The sequence below is a fragment of the Colobus angolensis genome, unplaced genomic scaffold (assembly GCF_000951035.1).
Source record: "Colobus angolensis palliatus isolate OR3802 unplaced genomic scaffold, Cang.pa_1.0 Scaffold101, whole genome shotgun sequence".
NCBI classification, from domain to species: domain Eukaryota; kingdom Metazoa; phylum Chordata; class Mammalia; order Primates; family Cercopithecidae; genus Colobus; species Colobus angolensis.
Window position 1 is genome coordinate 1,812,714 of NW_012111031.1, and position 21,925 is coordinate 1,834,638.

General features: G+C 41.3%; 1 long non-coding RNA gene across 1 annotated transcript in view; it reads right to left on the reverse strand.

The window, feature by feature from the left end:
* Nucleotides 1-21,925, reverse strand: part of LOC105509765 — a 225,027-nt gene that overhangs the window by 107,315 nt on the left and 95,787 nt on the right. The window contains exons 2-3 of the long non-coding RNA XR_001001477.1: nt 19,234-19,327; nt 13,462-13,465 (exon numbers count right to left, since the gene is read on the reverse strand). This is a non-coding gene — a long non-coding RNA (uncharacterized LOC105509765). The remainder of the gene's footprint in view (nt 1-13,461; nt 13,466-19,233; nt 19,328-21,925) is intronic.

Consider the following 21,925-nt stretch of genomic DNA (forward strand, 5'->3'; position numbering starts at 1 on the left):
AAGAGCTGATGGTAAGGATGTCCAACGGACTGTACGAACACGAAGGAGGAAAATGCACGCTTTCTCAAGCTGGGCCTGAAGTCTTGCTATTAGAATTAGAGAAATATGAAAGTGATAAAGGAGAACACCCAAGAGAAGGGAATTTGGGGGACTGCAGTGAATAGGAGGCTGAAGGGTGAGCACTCTCCACTCCGAAAGATGGCAGGTGAACGAAAGGCCAGGATGCAGGTGAGAAACCAGGGCAGGGGAAAGTGGGACAAGGATTTATTTGTCAAATTACAGCACCCTAGAATGGCACAGGGTCTCCTGAAAATAAAAAGAGGTACATTCAGGAAAAAGTTTGAAAGACTCTCCCCATGTGAGCAGATTAGTGTAAAAGACGAGCACAGAAGGGATTGAGGCCCACAGAAAGAAGAAACCCCATGTGGTACTCATTTGAGTTGAACAAAGGGACCTGCGCTGATGAATACATATGAGGCCAGTCCTGTACCTAAGTTCCCAGTCCAGAAGAGAAGTCAGAGGAAACCAGAGAAGTTCGGAAGAGCTCGGTGAGTGACCATGGGCTCACACACACAGGGCTGTGGGAGCCCACAGCCCACAGTCCGCAGCTCTGAGAAACACACCACGTTCCGCCTGTGGGGCAGTGTCCTCACAGCAATGCAGGTGTGTTTGAAGGAGAACGCCTAGCAGCAGCTGAAATAACCAAAAACAAGGTGGTAAATGGCTGCCCTGGGCCAATACAGGGACAAATTGGCAAAGTAGAATGTTCCTCGCAGAGCTCTCCAACTGTTCGAGAATTCTACCACCTCTCCTGAGGTGCCCTGGAAAAGGCGAAGTGGAAAGGTAGAGCCTGTTAAAATTTTATATGGTTTCTGAGGCATCTTAATTTTTAATAAAAAGTTCTTAATAATGTTCTGGATAAAAGACTGTGGTACTTAAAAGATTCTTTTTATAATGCCAAACTCTTTGTGCAATGTATGTATATATTTTTTAAAAGACCATACATAGTCTGGCAAATACTGAAAGCCTGTAACACATACCACATTCTCCTTCCGCTTACTCCACCACCTCATACTGTGGCCAACGGCAAATCCATTCAATTCTCTGGCCTGGCTTAGCTTCACTTCAAGGTGAGGAGTTTAAAGTGAAATGTAACACAGTGGTAGTTTCCAACAGCCTTCGCCACTGAGATGTGTTCATCCAGCTGACACTGCTTAACCCCGGCTTCTGGCACATTCTGTAAGGCCCAAGCATGTGAAGAGACATGCATCTCAGGCACGTTTCCAGGGATGAAGGCTATCTGGGGGTTGGTAGTCCCAACTAAATAAGACAACTACTAGTAAGTGGAGGATAGAATCCTTGACACTCTTCTCTCCTTCAATTAGTGCTTCACAATTTTCAAAGTGCCTTCTTTGAGGTTTGGAGAAGTCGCTTGATTCACCAAGATTCTGCAGCTTCATGCCAGGGCCAGAAACTTCACAGACTTTCTTCCTTCAGGGTGAGGCTCTGAAGACAACCTTACTGTAACACCTGTGGCCCAGGTTGGTTCAACAGTGAAGTGTACTGAGGAGCAGCTCAACTCTGCAGCTGTTCAGAAGTGGCCCTCGAGCTAGACTCAGAGGAGGAAGAGACCAGGGGAAACTGTCACAGCAAAGGCAGCAATGTAGGATGGATTGAGCACTGTGTTCTCAGCCTTCCTCAGCACAGGAGAGAGGTGGTCCCAGAGCATGGCTGGGAATGAGCGGTGAAAGGCCAGGTTGTAGGAGACCAGACATTTTCTTTTTTAATTTTTGTTTTGTTTTGTTTTGTTTTTAGAGGCAGAGTCTTGCTATATTGCCCAGCCTAGTCTCAACCTCTGACCTCAAGTGAACCTTGGAACTTGGCTACAGGCTCTCACTACCATGCCCACCTTCCCCAACTTGGCCAAACATTTTAGGAAGAGAACATTACATGTCATGGGAACTAAGGATTGGGGAATTGCTAAGAGTTTAAACTTAAAGAGTAGGGTAAATATGTCATTCACTTAGAAAATGAGTCAGTTGGTTGCATTTCGTTACCTTTTGTTTGAGGAAGAAACGTAAAGGATGCTGGGAAAGACAGGGTTCCCTCAACAACAAACTCTGCGAAAGCCATGGATTTTTCCAAGCTATTGGTATCCCATTTGTGAAATTCGATTTTCTCCTATGCTTCTTGAATTCATATGGTGAGTTTCAAAAGTCTCTTCTTAAGAAAAAAAAATTGATTTTTCTTCAAAGCACTAAGAAGTTGTTATCCTGTGAACACAGAGCAAACACACCAAACTTGAGAAAGAAAACCAAGTGACAAGGAAGTGGGAATGTTCACATTTATTCACACATATGGAACTTGACTCATTTTCTAAACGAGCGACACATTGATTCCACTCTGTAATTTAGCATTTTTGTGCCTCAGTGTTCTTACCTATAAAGAAGGAAAAATAATAGTACCTACCCATGGGTTGTTGCAGAGATTAAATAACTCACTGTATATAAATACCTGGCACAGTGGCCAGGATAACAAATGATAGATAAACATTAGCTATTATTCTTATTCCAATGAGTGCTTTGGTTTGTATAAATCATAAAAAGCGATCTTTGCACACATGGGTGCAAACAGTTTCCAGTGGTTCATTAGGTCTATGAAATTTGATATTCCTTGCTTTTCCTTGGCAAGAATCTTAACTAGAAGAAGTTATTGATCCAGGTAGCAAGATCCACAGCTCTACATGACTGTTTCCACTCACTGCAAATTTCCAGAAAGTAATCGTTTCAGGCTGAAGTTGTCCATGCCAGATCTCAACCCTGTGGAAACATGCTTGCATTGGAAGATGAAAACAGAATCCATACCCTGCTTCAGAGTACCTAGAGTGGAATAAATAGACTTTTTTCTATCCCAAAATAATGTCTTTTAGCAGAACTTTAAAAAATCATTAAGCATTTCAAGTTTAAGCTTCCCTGAGCCCTGCATACAATAAATGTGGGACCACCTGCTTTGCCAGTGATAAAACACTTTCTTTGAAGCTCTTGTTATTTTTAAGGTGTGTTTTTTTTTAACCTCCCTTGAGACGAAGTGTTCTCAAGTTGAAAATTTACTTTTCATGTCCCAGTCTTTCAACTAAAATACTCTAGATTTTAACAGTTAACATCTCTAATTTTTTTTTCTCATTTAACTTAATATATTTTACAGCTTGATATGCTGGTAAAATGATTTTGAAATGTATTTTTAACAGAGATTAAATGCCAGAAGCCCTTTGCTCTACCCCCCAGACCTATGCAGCCATGGGTCCTTATCTTCCTGATGCCAAGATATGCAGATACAATGTTTGGGAAAAATCAGTTTTTCAATTGCCAAACCAAGCAAGACCTGCAGCTTAATCACTAATATCCATAGCTCCTAATCCAATGCCCTCCACAATGATAGGTTACTGAGTAAATACATGAATGGGCTTTGGGTGGGCCACACTAGTAGATGGTTTACTGACTGTCGTTTACTTGTCTGAATACTTTTTATAGAAATGCTACAAGGTATCTTTTATTGTAAACACTACCTTTCTCTAACATAAGAGTCTCGTCTCTCTTTGTCCTCGTTACCACCAGCCACCAGCAGCCAAGTTACAGAAGGAGTGGCTACACATACTCAAACCCATGACCACTCAGGGTTATGGATGTTTTCACTGCGTGGCAATCACAATCCAACCTGCCCGAAGGAAAGCGATTCAGCAGTGAGGCCCCTCTGAACCTTCTCCCCTCTGCCATGCTGCCCAAAACCAAATAATCAATTCTGATCTAAATTAGCAGACGGATGTTGATACAGGAGAGCAGCATTCAAGCACCTCCTCTCACTTGACTCTGAATCAGAGCAGCCACTAGTGCTATATCAACTCCCAGGTCACGGGTGCAGAAATGATGGCCCTGAAAACTTGCCCTCCCTCACAGCTCCACTTAGACAGATCAGAGCTCTAGCGAGCCTAAAGCTCCTGAAAGACAAAGACCAAGTCATTTACTCCTTTGTATTCTCAGGGGCCTAGTGCAGTTGGTTGGGTGGGGGGGCGGTTAGGGAGGGAATGATCCATAAATATTTGTAGGACAAAGAAATAAGGAGTGAGAGAGAGGAGGGAAAGGAGGGAGAAAGGAAGAAAAAAAGGAAGAAGGGAGGAAGAAAGGAAGGAAAGAAGGAAGGAAGGAAGGAAGGAAGGAAGGAAGGGAGGGAGGGAGGGAGGGAGGGAAGGAAATTGAGCCTTCCCAGGCAAGCTCCAAAGCCCCCATCTTGCTAAAGTATTACTTCGAGCACAGCTGTTTAGAAAACAGCCAACCAGCCCTACCTGTGTGCTGTTACCTCAAAATTGTGTTAATTCCTTCTCCCTTTTGTACCCACTCGTCCATCCCTAATTTCACTTTTTAATGCCCTTTTTACAACAAAGGAGGCAAATGATCAGCAATCATCTGATCTAAGAATATAATTTGTTGTCCAGCACTTATGATCAACTGTGTTAGTCTTCTTGAGCTGCTCTAACAAAATACAATAGACCAGGTGGCTTAAACAACAGAAATGTGTTTTCTCACAGTTCTCAAGGCTGAAAAGTCCAAGATCAAGGTGCCAGTGAATTCAGGTCCTGGTGAGGGCTCACTCCTGAGCTACAGTCACCAACTTCGCACTATGGCCTCACATGGCCTTTCCTCAGTGAATGCATGTGAGGCAAGCAAAAGATCTCTCTCTTCCTCTTATAAGACCACTAATCCCACCATGCAGGCCCAACCCGCATGATCTAATCTAACCATCATTACCTCCCAAAGATCCCATCTCCATCATCATCACATGGTAGAGGGGTTAGGGCCTCAATGTTTGAATTTTGGGGAGGACATAAACAACATTTGTAGGACAAGGAAATAAGGAGTGTGGGGGGGAAGAGGGAGGGAGGGAGGGGGGAAGGAAGGAGGGAAGGAAGGACGGTAGGAAGGAAGGTAGGAAGGAAGGTAGGAAGGAAGGAAGGAAGGAAGGAAGGAAGGAAGGAAGGGTGATCTATAACACCACATCTTTTAAATCTAGAGATCTCATTCATATTTGCAGCTTCTCCTGAAGAACAAGAACACTTGCCAGCCCTTCGCCTGTGTTATCACTTGGAACAAACTGGATGTGTCTAAATGGAACCTGTCTCCTTTGGGGAGGGCATGCCCCCGCCAGGTCACCATAACCACCAAGACCACCTCACGTCTCCCATCCACCTGTTTCACTAATTTGTGCCTGGACCATTTTCAGTTTTCTGGATGACATGAGTGAGGAGGAGGAAACTCAGGTAAACGATAAAGTTTCGATTATCAGGATGGTGAGTTATCTTGTGTCTCTGCATGTTGGCTTACTTTAAATGTAGTGTACATTTGGAAGTGGAAGCTAAGCAGAGAATTCCATAACACATGGAATCACATTATGGAAAATCATCAGAGGCCTTTACTTGAGCTTTTGAGGTTTGTAGGCATGGGAAATTAGAGCCTTGGGGCATGTGATGATATGGAGGAACCAAAAGACCAGATTCTTTGATTAAGCTTTAGGCTCTTAGAATCTCCTGATTGTTCATCTAATACTAATTATCTGGGAGAAATATTAGAAGGCAAGTTAATGATACTTGCTGCTGACTCTGGATTGGAAAGGAGCTGCCTGAAGTATCAGTGATTGGCTAAAGAAAAGAAGTAATTATAGGCTGGCTGGATTAGAAATTTAATGTCTATAGCATTTTCCCACAAGTAAATGAGATTCAATTTGTAAAATATCAGGGAGGAAAAAACTATCACACACACTCATCTCTATGCACCTTAGAAAACTGGCTACTTTGGGACCCTCAGCTATGTGTTCCTCAGAGCTACATTCCAGAGGGTATTCCCCAGACAGAGTGTAACTCTCAAACAGGAGACACTTAGAAAGGGAAGCCCTTGAACCTAACTCACCAGGACTGAACACCCGCCATTCATGATTGGTGACCTCCACCATTCATGATTCAGTGAACACTAGGCACTTTCCTGGGCCGGCCACTTGTGCCAACACTAAGAATAGAGACAAGGAAGGGCCCACCTCTGGGCTTAGAGTATAGTTGGAAATGGGTCTTCCTTCGAAAGGAAAACAACAGAGAAGAAACTACATCCCTAACTTTGAAACTTCTGGGTGAACTTGGGATTTCCACACTAGGGAGCCTTGTCTTAGTGCGAGTTCCTCCAGCACAGCTTGCCTAGGCCTCCCACCCTTTGCAGACAGAGGACACCTGACCAGGTCTAGGGAGGCTGTGAGGCTTGGAGAGTGGCTGGCCTAGCCCCAGGCTGTCAAAGACAGGAAGCTGCCATCTGTACCCACTGCCCCCCACCTCTCTGCTTTTTTCCTCCAGGAATTCCCGACACTTTATGCCAGAACCACTGAGGGCATTTTTAAAAATATAGATTCCCCAACCTACCTCAGCCCTGCTGAATCAGAATCCTTGGATTGGGTGGAAACTGCTTTTTAAATAATCTTCTCAGAAAATTGTTATATGTCAAGTTAGAGAACCACTGGGTAGTAGAAAGACCACAGCCATCAGAGCCAGTTAAACCAAGATTTGAAATCCAGCACTGACACTTAATTAACATAATTAACCTTAGGGACCTGGGTTAATTACTTAACTTCTTTGTGACCCAGTTTCCTGTGCAGTAAAATAGAACAATGCCCAGCGTTGTTATAAACTTAGAATAGACTACACTAAACACTCATCACTGAGTTACTATGATAATCGCATCCCACCTCCACCAGTGCCTGTCCCCAATGTTTTATAATCTGGTTTAAATTTAAGTCAAGTTTCTCCAGGATTGTTGTCCTAAGGGTATATTCCTATCTGCAGAAAGAAGAGATCTGTTCACTAATTTTTTAAATCCAGGAAATAGATTGTAAATAGAAATGATTCAGGGGATTGAGTTGGTTTTAGCTATGAGTGTGAACTATGGGTACCCCTCCATGAAGAGTCAAAGTCAATTATATCCTGTCTAACTGGGAGCAAGAGACACAAAACTGGTAAGAATTGTGGGAAAGGAGAGAGGTCGCCATTCTTTCTCTTTACATTTCTGTGATGAGCTACCTTTTATTGCATGATAAAAATGAGAAGAGCTATGGACTAGGAACCAGAAGACCTGGGTTCAAACCCCAGTCATGTGACTTTGGACAAGTCAATCCTGTCTGAACCTGAGTTTCTCCTACTCCACTGACCAATGGGTTTCATATATTTTCAAAGTACAAAATATTCACCTAGTAGCCACATAAATGAGGCAGGCACCAGAACATGAAGAAAAGGAAGACCTGCCAGGCTGCAAGCTCCCACTCTGGGAGTCTGGATGTAGGATATCTCACAGGAGTCTGATGTCAGGCAGTGTTAACCTTGAATTTGCCAACCCCCAAGCACTTTAGTGCTCACAAGAGTTGGCCTCAGCCCAAAGTTCCCAGTAGAAAGAGGAGTGAGCAGTGTCCACATGTCACCTGTCTCTGGATGCTCCAAGGGCAGGAAGCAGCCAGAAAATACTTAACCCCAAACTGGGATAGAAATGAGATCCATCCAAGGCAGTAGACAAAAGGTAAAACTGCCCAACTGGTTTTCCAAGAAAGTTTGGAGAAGTTCATCAGAGGGTGAAACCCCTATCAACAGAGCCACATGAGAGTTGGCAGTGATGCAGCCATGGTCTCTATCAGCAGCTTCCCAGCAAAGGCATAGACACATTTTTCTTTGTCTGTCAAGCCAACATGATTTTGTCAAGGTCAACAGCTGGATTACTCTTGGGTTGGGGTGCTCCTGCTTGAGTGCCACCTGGGGCAGGTGTAGCAATTAATGGGATACTTGGGGAAGGAAGGAATTGGGTGTGAAAACCCCAAAGAAATGAACATTCTACTTCCTTAAGATTATACAGGTCCTGGCATGGACTTCCTTAACTCTGCTTCCTCTCCACTTTCTAATGTAGTCACCTTTCTTCTGATCTTTCCTTCCATCTCCCCTGTCTTAGAAGACAAGATGTCATCCAACCTGACAGTTTTGCCTCATTGCCTGTGCATAGCCACACACCTCTCGCTCCTGGATGACCACAGAAAGACTAACTCTTCTTTCTGGACCTTCCTATTGGCTTATTTTCCTCTACATGTCCTTTAAATGTTGGCTTCCAAAAATCCAGCCTGAGCTCTTTGACCTCCTTTTTGCACATTTCCTCTTGGAACAATCTTTCCAAATCTATGGCCGCAGTCATCATCTTCACGCCACAGACTCTAAGTTAATATCAGAGTTCCCAGATTCCATCTTAAGGTTCTGACTTAAGGTTCAGGTCTCAACCATCCCTTTGGTCTCTCTTGTTAGCATAAAAGAAAATAGTCTGAGCTACAAGAAGGAAACCTACAGTAGGTTGCTTTTCAGAAGGGTTTTTCCCTAGGAGGCCAATGTGAGGACATTTTCCATTTCCCTATTCAAACCACTCCCCCATCCCATCCCAAAGCTACTGAAGCAGTACAGGAGTGGTTCAGAAACATTGGTACCTAGATTTGAATTTTATCTCCACACTTAGGCAACTTGCCCAACCTCTCCAAGTCTTAGTTTCATCATCTGTCTTGAGGGGTTGTAATAATATCTGCATTACTGAGTCATGATGAACATAAAATGAGATAACCCCTACAAAGTGCTTAGCACAGCGCTCAGCACTAAGAAAGATCTCAACAATGTTATCTATTATTATATGGCCATGATTATTATGCAAAATGGTGATTCACATTATAACTTCTGCTATTTTAATAGGGAAAAAAGTTTTCATTTTCATTTCAATTCTTTCTAACTCCTTTAACCCTTTCCTGCCCCGTAGCTAAATCTAATCCAAACGGTAGGCACCAACTCCTAGGGCAGTTAGTGAAAGATGCTCATGGAGGGAAAAGGGCTTCAGTTCTTTTGAGTTTCTTTGCCTAATTATAAGAGTTTCCTGTCAGCCAGGATGAGCTCACTCATGCCAAGTATCCTCTTATGCATAGTGAAGCTGAGAGGAAAGACACATGCCTGAATTCAAACTGCAATGAGAACAAGAGATGGACATCAGGCAGAATCGGGGAAACAAGGTGCCAAGTACAGGAAGCATGGGTTTTGCATAAGAATTTACATTCGCCAAATTTGTTCTGCTCTCAAGTTCCATCTTCTGCTCTTAAATTAAAATGTCCTTCTTTTCACTCTCAACCAAAACGGGTGGGACTGAGCAAGTTTGAACTCCCACAAGAAACAAGTGACAGGAAAGACGAATTCTTGACCAATTGGAATAATTCTGTTACTTACACCTTTTCCCCTGGGGCATGGGGGGGGAGGTGGGGAAACACTAACAGTCTTCTCAGAGCTTCATTCTGTGTGGCTTCCCTGATGTTGTGTGTTTGTTTGCACTCATCACGGTGAGGCATATACTTTCCTCCCTGCTGAAGTCCCAGCTTTCATTTTTCTTTAGCAAGTAACACTTAGTTCGCTGCAGCCTGCTGATTACAAGGGTGCACAGACCCAGATGAATCATAGAAGCAGGCAGATGGCACAAATACAAATCCTCTGCATTGTGTCTTACGCCCACACTAACCTTCTCATGTGGCCTCTCTTCCCAGCATCCCTTTCCTTCATTACCTCATCCATACCCAAAGGACAATTAGTGCATTCAGGCACTAGAGACAGCTAACTGTACAAGGGAGAGTACAGCAAACAACCTCCTGGTTCCTGGAATCTAGACACAACACAAAGGCAAAAGAATTGAAAACAGTCATCGTATCTGCGGCAAGTGCTGCAGGGTGCCATCCAGATCTCTCATCAGGTCCTAAGTATTCATCCCCCAGCTGCCAGGAGTGTTGGCTTCTGGTGGCTTAGCTGAGCTCCTTTTTAAGTTATGTCCACGGGCTAAAGGGGCCGCCTTTCCCAGTGACACCTCCCTCCCAAAGACAGACAGTATCCAATCCAATACCTGGTCAATGTGTATGTGTTGGGTGGGTTTGGTGGGGGATAGGGGTGCAGTCAAAGCTGATCTTTCTGCTTCATTTCAGAGCAACTCTGAAAGGCCATCCCAGGTCCAAAGCTCCCTGTAAGATTGGCAGGGGCTTTTATTTGGACTGCATTGACATCTGACTTCTCCTTCTGCCCTGTCCTTCTCCTATCACTCCCCAAAAGAATTTTCTGTGTACAAATCTCCATCTCAGAACCTATTTGTCATTGAACCTCACCTAAAACAGGAACTCTGACAAATGAATGCATCAAGGTTTGAGGAAACTAGTATTCCAGAAACGTCCACCAAGACTTGAAGCACTTCTTAAGATTCATGGAAAGTTATGGGGTAGTCTGTGGTGTTACAGAGCCAGCCAAATTGGCCCCACAGTTAGATGGATGCACAAGTTAGGCTCTGGGGAATGACAGGACCTGGGACTGAAGCCAAGATGCTTTGGGCTCTGTCCCAGCATTTCTTCTGTGTGCCCTTATGCAGGGTTTTTAGAGCAGTGCTTCTCAAATGAGCAGTGTTGGAGGACCATTTTCATTTTCAATATATCACAAACCAATTTATTGTCAAGTACACTAAAATAAATTACAACTCCACACTCCTTAAGTGTGGCCTACACATAGTAACTTCCTTCAAAAGAGCATAGTATGAAAGTAAGGACAGGGAAGAAGATAACTTTACAGTAAAGAAAACTGGCAAAGACTGCCTCTGTCAGATGACCAAGGTCAACATCAACAACAGTGAAAAGTCGTGTGTATAGTATGTAGCCTTGATATGACGTGGTGGAAATGGCACTTCAGCTCTCTGGTCTTCCTCCCCCAAACCCATAAGCCCAGTTTAATCATGAGAAAGGCAAATCCCAATTGAAGGACATCCTACAAAACACCTGCCTAATAATCTTCAAATCTTTCAAAGTCATGGAAACCAAGAAAAGTCTGATAAATTGTCACAATCAAGAAGAGACACGATGATCAGTGGTAATATGGTATCGCTGGATAGGATTCTGAAGGAGAAAAAGGACATTAGGTTAAAAACTAAGAATATCTGAATAAAGTATGAATTTCAATGAATCATAATGTATCAGTATTGGTTCACTAATTGTAACTAACATAATATATTAATTTTACTATCTTACACTATCTATAAGATAGTGCAGAGTATGTGGGAACTCTCTGTACTATCTTCTCAATGTTTCTGTAAATCTGTTCCCAAAATAAAGTTTATTATAAAAAATAAAACAAATGACAACATACCTGGACTTTTAAAGACATATGAAATATAGGCCTAGATGACTTAAAATTTCTCTGTCAAATTACCTTAAAAGTTTTTAAAAACTTACTCTCACTTTCTATATTCCAGCCACCAGGAGTAAGTGGTTCTCAGACTGGCTTCAATCTGTTGACTATCTTTGAGGAACTCTCAATTTGACTCTAGGGTTCAGTTTCCTCATCAGTAAAATGGGAGCATAGGGCTACAGGATCACAGTCCCCTCTGGATAGCCTCTGGATAGCCTCTGAAGTGCTGTGCTGAGTGATCGATCACCTGCTGCCAAAGCAGCAGGTGCTCAGAACCCGATGCCTAGAATCAAGCCCCACTCCATGATGATGACATGAGGTCCTCACTATCCAGCATTATGAACAACTGTCCTCTCCCTATACCTCTTGAACTCCAGTAATACAAAGGCTACTGTCTCTGGCCCTTTTTTGTTATTGTTGTTCCAACACAGAACTAGAAATGAGGGAAAACATAAAAATAATGCTATGTGTTCAGGCTGTCACATATGGTCCCCAAGCCAGGGTGCTGAGTGTTCTTTTTCTCTCTCTCATTTGGAACCCCAGAAACCCAAGAGAAGACTCTGGTGCTGGGAGACTGATGGAGTTGCAACCCAGCTGTGGGCCAGGAACCAGAGCGCTGTCTGCAGACCATGATTTGTCATAGTACAGACAGGACACAGTGAAAGAAGACACATCACATATGGGACGCTGATAAAATAATTAGAAGACAAACCTTCCAATGAGCAAGAAAGAAAAAAATGGCAGTTGAGAAACAGATGGTGGCAACTTGTCCCATTGAATAGGTTTTTGAGATGTGAGTGGTAGGTTTTAAAACAACCAAAGGAGATAATTATACATCTGAGATGGCCAGAGATTATTCAGTTTCTTGTGGATCTTGGAAAGCCAAGAGGTGAAGTCCACAACTAAAGCCCCAAGAAACAGGATACACACAGAGCAAAGGCCAACAGGGAATTGGAATGAAGAACACTGGTCATCACTCAGGCTCCATGAGTGAGATTAAGGATATTTAAATATTATAACCTGGAAGGAATTTAAATATGGAAACACTTTGGGAGGCTGAGGCGGGCGGATCACGAGGTCAGGTTCAAGACCAGCCCGACCAACATGGTGAAACCCCGTCTCTACTAAAAATACAAAAATTAGCCAGGCGTGGTGGTGCACGCCTGCAATCCCAGCTACTCAGGAGGCTGAGGCAAGGGAATCACTTGAACCTGGAAGGCAGAGGTTGAAGTGAGTTGAGATGGCGCCACTGCACTCCAACCTGGGCAACAGAGCAAGACTCCATCTCAAAATAAATAAATAAATAAATAAATATTGAAACTCTTATTCCATGTACCATTCATATGTTATCTCCTACTAATTACATATTATTTCCTATTACTTAAACTTCTACTACAAAACTCTGTGGTCCATCTCCTAGCAAAAGAGTCAGTCTACATATTTGACCCATATTTTAGAAATTCTTAGAGATGAAATGTTTCAGCAAGGGTAATATTTCATAAGAGTAACATATTGGCATAACAGTGACATACTGGCATAAGAGTAGCACATTGGCAATGCCCTGTTACTTGCTTTAATAAATAATCTCAGAATCTCAGTGACTTAACACATAAAGTATGGTTCTGTACAGGTCAGCAATAGGGGCTCTGCTCCAGGTGGTTTTGAGGAAGCAGCCTTCTCCCATGCTGTGAGTTCCTCCATTTTAAACACAAACCAGCAGAAATGAGTAGGGAGAGTAGAGAAAGGAGAAAGCCCACCCACTCTTACCTGCTTTGGACTAGAAATGACGCACTGCTTTTGCTCACATTGCATTGGCAAGAACTAGTCACATGACCTCACCAGACACAAGAAGGCTGGGAAATAGTTTGATTCTGTGCCCAGGAAGAAGAAATAGGTTTGATGAGTACTAAGATGATTGCCAGGAGTAATCATAAGAGGCACTCTCAGAAAACTGCCCAAACATGTTGGTCTTCAGTAGTTTCACATGGCTCATAGAATGAAATGCTCACAAAACATGGGCACTGTCTAGACAACTTTCTTATTAGCACTTGAGTCAGTGCCCCACCTGTTAGCACCTACTCACAGGATTAAAAGTGTGGGTTCTGGAGTTTGACTGCCTTGACTCAAATCTGGCTTCTGCTTCTTGCCTCCCGTGTAACCACTCTGGGATAAATTAAACCTCCTCTTTGCAACTTGGTTTTCTCCTTTTTACTTAGATATTGGTACAAAGAATAAGGATATTGTTACTTGTTTCAGAGGGCTGTGAAGTTTAAATGAGATAATTCTCATAAAACACTTCCCATAGTGCCCAGTGCATAATAATTTCTTAACATTTGTTAAATACTTCTTACATACCAGGGAGTACCATAAGTGCTTTACATTCATAAACTAACTTAATGCTCACAAGAACCCACAGAAGTCGGAACAGTTTTCTCCATTTTAGACGTAGAAAAACAGGCCCAGAAGAGTTAACTAGTTCAAAGTGATATAACCAGTGAATAGAAAAAAAAATAGTAACCCAGGCATCCTGGTTTCAAAGCTAAATTGATTTACCCTATCATCACCTGCCTTTCAATAAATATCCCCTATTTATTGCTATTAGCACCTTTATTGAGGTGTAAATGATATAAAATAATGTACTTATACTTAAAATGTACAATCTGATAAGTTTGACATTATACATATACATATACCTGTAAAACTGTCACCACAATCAAGATTATGAACATATTCATCATCCCAAGATGTTTTTCTAGCCCCTTTGAAATCTTTTTCCTCCACTACTCTCCACTGCCCCTATCCCCAGGCAACTATTATCTGCTTTCTGTCACTATAAATGTCTGAATTTTCTAGATTTGTGTATAAATAGAATCATGCAGTATGTCATTTTTATCTGCTTCTATCAGTATAATTACACTGAATTTCACTCATGTTGCACGTGCTAATAGTTCATTTATTTTCATTGATAAGTATCCCATTGTATAGCTATACCACAGTTTGTTTATCCATTCATCTATTGATGGACACTGATGGACATTTGGGTTGTTTCTAGTTTTGGACTATTATAATAAAGCTTCATGTTCAAGTCCTTGTATAGACATATACTTTGATTGCTCTTCAGTAAATACCTGTAAAACGACTGGGTTATTTGCTATCTATATATTTAGCTTTTAAGGAAACTAGCTATTTTCTAGAATGATTGTACCATTTTACACATCCATCAGCAGTACATGAGAGTTCCAGTTGCTTCCCACCCTCAACTTGCCGTGGTCAGTCTTTATTCTAACAGATGCGTAGGGCTATATCAGTGTGGTTTTAATCTGCTCCTAAGGAGTAATGATATTGAACATTTTTAATGCATTTATCTGCCATCCATATGTCCTTTCTGGTAAAGTACGTGTTCAAATATTTTGCCCTATTTTACTGGTTTATTTGTTCTCTTATTACTGTGTTATGGGAATTCTTTGTATACTCTGTACGCAAGTCTCTTGTTAGATATGTGATTTGAAAATATTTTCTTCCAATAGGTAGCTACTCTTCATTTTCTTAAGTTTCTTGCAAAGAGTAGAGGTTCTTAATTTGAATGAAGTCCAATTTATATTTTTTTTTATGGTTTATTCTTTTGGTATGGGATTTATGAAAACTTTTCCTAATACCATGTCACAAAGACGTTCTCTTCTATTTCCTTCCAGAAATTTTACATTTTTAGGTCTTGAAAGTAGGCCTATGATCTCTTTTGGATTTGGATATGTTGCAAGGCTTGAATCAAAGGAGTTTTCTGCTTTTTTTTTCCTGTTTTTACGAATGGATGATCAATTGTTAAGAAGTCTGCTTTCTCTATTGAAGTGCCTTTAAACCTTTATAAAAGTCAATTGACCAGATACATGAGATTTATGTTTCCATTTTATCTACTTATATATTGTCCATCTTGATACCATTACCATACTACCTTGATTACAATAGTTTTATGTCTCAAAATTAGGTAGTATGAGTCCCCCAACTTTGTTGCTTTTAAATATTATCTTGGCTATTCTAAGTCCTTTGTATTTCTATGTAAATTTTAGAATCATCTTATCAACTTCTACCAAAAAAAAAAAAAAAAAAGCCTTCAGGGATTTTCACTGGGAATGCTTTGAATTTATACATCCAGTTTGGAGACAATTAACAATATTGATTCTCCCATTCCAAGAATTCAGCATATTGTTCCACTTATATCTTCTTTAGTTTTTCTTAGCAGTGTTAAGTAGTTTACAACAGGGATCCCCAGTCCCTGGGCCGTGTGGACCAATACTGGTTCATGGTCTGTTAGGAACCAAGCCGTACAGCAGGAGGTGAGTGGTGGGTGAGCAAAGGAGGCTTCATCATATTTACAGCTGCTCCCCACTGCTCACATTACTGCCTGAGCTCTGCCTCCCGTCAGCTGAGCGGCATTAGTGCAGCGGCATTAGAGGTTCACAAGAGCGCAAATCCTATTGTGAACTGCACATGGGAGGAATCTAGGTTGCATGCTCCTTATGAGAATCTAATGCCTGATGATCTTTCACTGTGTCCCATCAACCCCATATGGAACTGTCTAGTTGTAGGAAAACAAGCTCAGGGCTTCCACTGATTCTACATTATGGTGAGTTGTAAAATTATTTCATTACATATTACAATGTAATAATAATAGAAATAAAGTGCGACATGAATATAACGTGCTTGAATCATCCTGAAACCATCCTTCAACTGCCCCTGGTCTGTGGAAAAACTGTCTTTCACAAAACCTGTCCTCGGTACCAAAAAGATTGGGGACTGCTGGTTTACAATATACAGATATTGCGATTATTTTTAACAACTTCTTTCATATCCATATTATTTCTCTATACAGATTATATCTAAAAGTAGCAGGTCACTAATACTTCTCTTGTGTCTTCACTGGGCCTCCATTTCCTCATCTGTGAAGACAGAATAAAAACAACTGCTGCCAAAGTTGGGCACAAAATTGCATGTGTAAGGCACCTAACACTTGTGCCTATTGCATAATGCTGCTGGTCTGATTACAGAGTTAATAAGTTTTGTTTAATAAAAGGATGAAGAGGGAAATAGAGGAGTCATAAGGATGAGGCAACAAAGTGTGGGTTCAAGGCAAGAGGCATCCAATCTGATCAGACTGAGTCTAAAAAGGAAAAAGAAAAAAGAAAAAGAAGAAACAACAATGGCCACAGTGGCATTAATTGCTCAGAAATTAACCCCAAGACTCAGATAACCAAATGAGGTGGCGTGGTAGAAGAAGTTGTAATGCACCTGGCTAGACAAAGAATATGTAGTAAGAATCTGTTGTGTGCACATACATTAAGAAATTAACAGGTGATGTTCCAGTTATAGGAATGGGAGCAACCAACAGAAATTTAGCCAGGAAAGGAGCTTGAATATGTAGCACTGAATACCCTCTGCATATCTGGGTAGTCTGTAACCTTGTCCATGTCCAGATAAGAATTAAATAAAGCTGACTCGTGATGCTTCTTAACCTCTAATCCTCTGCTGATACAAGGGCATCCATAACCCATCAGGAAAGGGGGCTCCACCCACTCAGAGTGGGCATTGATAACAAAACACCCAGCAAAATGCTAAGTGCATAGCGACTTACAATAAACTCTTAGTTGACCAACTGTGAAAACATTTATAATCAGGGTTCTGAGTTTTTTACTGATTGGCAGGTGCGTAAAGAATAGATTTATTAGTCAAGGTAATTAGCACTTGCTACCACAACAAGCAAACCAGGAATCTCAGAGGCTTAGCAGGATAAAAGGTACTTTGACAGGACATAAAGTTGCTGTTTGTTGGACAGTGCTCCTGCAGCTCACAGCTACAGCATCTGGAATACATGGCCTCCAAGGTTGCCACACCCAAAAAAGAGAGCCACAGAGGAACCACATTGGCTCTTCACTGCCTCGACTCAGAAGATCTGCTCGTATCCATTGGCCAGAACAAATCACATGGCCCTGAACTAACTGCTAGGGAGACTGGGTCATATAAAAATGCACACCATAAGCATTAACTATCTCTCCTGCAGAAAGAACTAGGATTTTTCCCCCACTCCACTCCATTTTTCTTCTGCAGAAGTGGTAGGGAGCAAACGGATAAGCTGTTCAAGCAAAGAGTCTGCTTTGAGGTGTGTTACATGGCCAGGGGTGAAAAAAATATGAAAATCTGACCATGGTGATGGAGACAGTTCAGTATTTATGGAAGGAATTTTGGAGCACTGCTCTCAATGACAGTGTTTCTGTACCCAAATCTTTACACCCAAAAAGCTCTGAATATGTTCCAATGTACCAAACATGGAACCAACGGGTGGAAATAGGAAGGATTACACTTGTCATCACTCCCAGTGACCCACTGGGGGATTTTTGTCCTTCTTGCCCCCATAATTCTGGGTTCTGCAGGCTTTGACCCTAGAAGGACACATTTTTGCCAGAGGACACAGCACGTGTCCCATTGAGCTATAATTTATGATTGTTGACAAGGCATGTTGGACTCCTAGTATCCAGGAATCAGCAGTCAAAAAGGGTAGTCAACATATCGTCTTATTATATGTCTGCAGGATCTGTAGTTATATCCCCTTTTTCATTCCTGATATTGACCATTTCTGTTCTTTTTCTCTTGATCAGTCTAGCTATGGTTCTATCAATTTTCTTGATCTTTTTAAGAATCAACTTTATTCCTATCTGTGTCTTTATACTTAAACTGCATCTCTTATAACCAGCATAGTTCTTCTACTGTTGTTTTCTATTTTGTTGATATCTGTTCTTACCTTAATTAGTTCTACTCTTTTACTGCATTGGGATTTAACTTATTCTAATCTTTTCAGCTTTTTAAGGTAGCCTTAGGTCATTAATGTAGACTTTTCTTCTTTTCTAATACAAACACATAAAAATATAAATATTCCTTTAATTACTGTAGTAACAGTTGCTTTAAAATCTACATCTATTAATTCTAATATCTAAGTCATCTCAAGATTGATCTTCATTGATTATATTTTCTCTTAAGAATAGGTCAGGAATCTGGTTCCTGCTCTTTGTATGTTGGGTAATTCTGGATGGTTTCCTGGACATTGGGAATGTTTTGTTAAGGAGATTCTACATTTCTGTTACACTTCTCCCAACGAGTGTGATGTTTTTGTTTTGGCAAAACCGCAAACTCTGTCTTTTGGGCAGTAGCTCTTATCTGTTAGGTCATTGACCTTTTACCGAGCTTCTTGCAGTGTGCCATATGCACACAAAGTTTGGGACTCAGCCAGAAAGTTGGGCACCTGATGCATGGGATTTGGGGATCCCCTCTCTGGCCCTCTTCTTTTACAGGTTTTCTCTCACTTTCTCCTGGCTCTGGCTGCTCTCAACTCTTTCTTCTAGTTCATCAGGCCAGAAAGACTATGGGCTAAGAGCTATCTGCTCTTAAGCTAAAAACCACAAATAGGGGAAGACACACCTTGTCTTATCCTTTCACACATGTGCCAACTAACCCCCATAATCTGCTTACAGTTACTCACTTTCCGATGCCTTCAGATAGTTGTTCTTTGTATTGTTTATCTGTGGTCAGTCTGGTAGCAATTCAGCCATCCCAGGAGTGAAAATAAGTATGCATATTTTAAAGTAACAGTTAGGTGTAAGACGTTTAAGTGTGTGAGTTAACTTTTTGTGTTCATTTTTCCGCAATAAGAAGACTTAGAGGAGCAAAAGAACACAAGACAGCTTGGAAGCAGAGAATGAAAGTTTCTGGAAGTTGAGAAAACACAGAAAAGGAGGTAGAGGCACCACGACAGCATAATTATGGGTTGAGTTGATTCTCAGTCCAATCTGGCAAGAGTGATGAAGGTTATTGGTAAACATGCGGAGAGCCACATGCTGTGCTCCATACCTGCTGTTTGTCCCTCAGCCCCACTCTCCACTCTCCACCTGCTGTCTGCCCTGGAGGCCAATCTATATGAAAACGGAGTCAAGGGTTCCCTTTTCCTCCGGCTTCCATTTGCATTCACCCAGCAGAGAATACCTGCAGGAGATTAAAGGGAGGGAGGAAAGTGAGGTCAGGATATTTTTTCCCCAAGATCTTTCCCTGGTAGGTTTCTGTGAGTTGATTGCATTCCTCTACCAAAGGCCGCAGTTGCTATCAGGCAGCCCTCTCAAAAACCTCTCTAGGTGCTGCTAAACACTCCTTTCCTTCCACCCTTCTGGCTTAGTGTTGGTAATGGCCCTCTACTGGGGCTCTGCAACATCCCTTGTTGCTTTTCCTAAATCCTGTGCACACTTTTGTAAACAGTTCCTTTATTAAACTCTTCCCAGCATGAGTACACCATCTGTTTCCTGCCAGGATCCTGATGGATAGAGCACGCTCAGAAAAATAACTTTAACAGGGCCTTAGAAACAGGATGGTAAAATATCAGCCCACTGTCAAGGAGGGGAGAACACATTAAATACCTCCAAAATAATAACTCATAAGCTTTATTCACATGTATTGTCTAATTTAATGCATTTAACAACACACAGATTATATAGGTAATGATATCATTTCCACTTAAAGTTGAGAAAATTGAGACTCTAAAGCAGGTGGGCCACTGGGATTCCCTGACCTTCTTTAGGCTATAAATCCTCTTATCTTCCTACTGCCCCTAACCCATTTCATTCAGACAACACACACCACCAATGCTGAAATGCAGAGCTCTCTACTTTCTGGGGCAGCCGGGACATTTTTAAAGTCTTTGAAGCCCAGGAAGGGTGTGGTCATCCCAACTTTGCTCTGCTTCTGTTAAAGTCCAAATGCTAGAAAAATAGTTCATGGTAAATTCAGCCAGTTTGTTCAGAGCCCTGAGTGTATTGTTCAGAGACCCCTCTTGCATTTATTTTAAAGAAACTATTTTTTAAAACTACAATACAATATGGGAGTTGTAGTGTGTACAGCTCACTGAAGTATTCCTTAAACATCACTCCAGGGCTCCACAGGAGTTCCCAAGCTTCAGGGTATGAAACTCATGATACAGAATTTAAGTCAGCAGAATAGATCAAGACCTCAGGCTCTGGGAATGGGCAGATCTGAGTTCCTTTACAACATTTGCTAGAAGCCATATTCTAGGCAATCTGCATAATTTTTCTAATCTTCAGTTTTCTCATCTGTAAAATAGAGATAATAATAATACCTACATCATAATGTTAAATAAATTAAATAAGCTCAGGCATTTTAAGTGCTTAATACAGAGCCTGGCTCACTATAATCACTCAATAAAATACAGCCGACATTAATACCCAGATTCAAATTCACAGCAAAGGCTCATCTTATTATAATATGGCATGTAAATATTAAAGAAAAATGTCTTTAAGTCCTTTTAGACACATATTAAAGCTTCCCAATTGGGAATTTACAAAGAAATTAAAAAAAAAAAAAAAACTAAGCCTTAAGAGTATCCAACATTGCTCCCATTTCCATTTCAATAAAAGACTCCATAAGTTGCTGGTTCTCTAAATAAGCCTTGTCATTTCCTTAAGTAAACTTTCTGTACCACTGGGTATAAAATGTAACAGAAAGCTATGTGCTCAATTTATTTTATAGTTTCTTACTTATTGTTTTCCATTTCCTGTTTCAAAGCTGTAAACGTTCCTTAAACTGCAGCTAAAATTATTATTGTCATTGAATTACCTAATTTCTTACTGCAGAGTCTGGATTGGAGGGCACTCCATCCCCCAGTGAGCTACAAACAGGCGTGTTGCTAAGCAAGGGCTGTGCAGTTTACTCCTGCATGTGGTTCTGACTTTGCCATTTGATGCAGGTGGGTTCTTTCTGCAAATTGCTCATTAGAAAATCTGGATCCCAATTTTAACCACGGAAGTTATTCTAGAAATACTTAAGGATTGACTGATCCACCAGAAATGGGAACATTTTGACCATATTTGGTCATCTTCCACAAGGAGACCAGAGTTCCCCCCTTGTAAAGGCTTTCAACCTATTAAATATTTTATCCCCAAATTCCAGTGAGTCTTTGGAAAAATCTCCAATCTATCCTTCCCTCTTCGGTCAAGGCCAGGATCATGGAGCCCTGCCCTCTAAGATTAGCCCATGGAAAGCTCAGGGAAGCACACTCCTCAGACATCAGTGTCCAGGTGCAAGCAATGCCTTCTGGGGACATCATTCTGTGGAGCTGGATGCAAGGCCAACATCTAATCTGTTCCAAGAATCAGAACCTAGTTAATGTCTCTCACACACTCCTCTAGAAATGACCATAAAGTCAATGCCATAATCAAATATTTGGTTTTTCTGTTTATTGATTTGTTTTGTGACTCCTTCATAATCAATCTCTATTCCGAAAAATGAGAAGTGAACTACAGCTATTGGGATTTTCTGCAGATGGTCTCCCAGATGGACAGCAAGGTCCCCAACATTAGACTCTATACACTTATGATAATTTTTATCAGCCATAAACAGATATAATCTCAACCACAATGACTTTAGGCATCCCAAGGCTTCAATCAAATAGGTTTAGATGTCTTTGGTGGAAGAGAAGTATTCAATTTTTATTTAAAATGTCACCAGAACTTCAATGACTCTGAAAACCAATCTTTCATCTTTCCTTAATAGTACCACTGCCTGATCAGACAGACA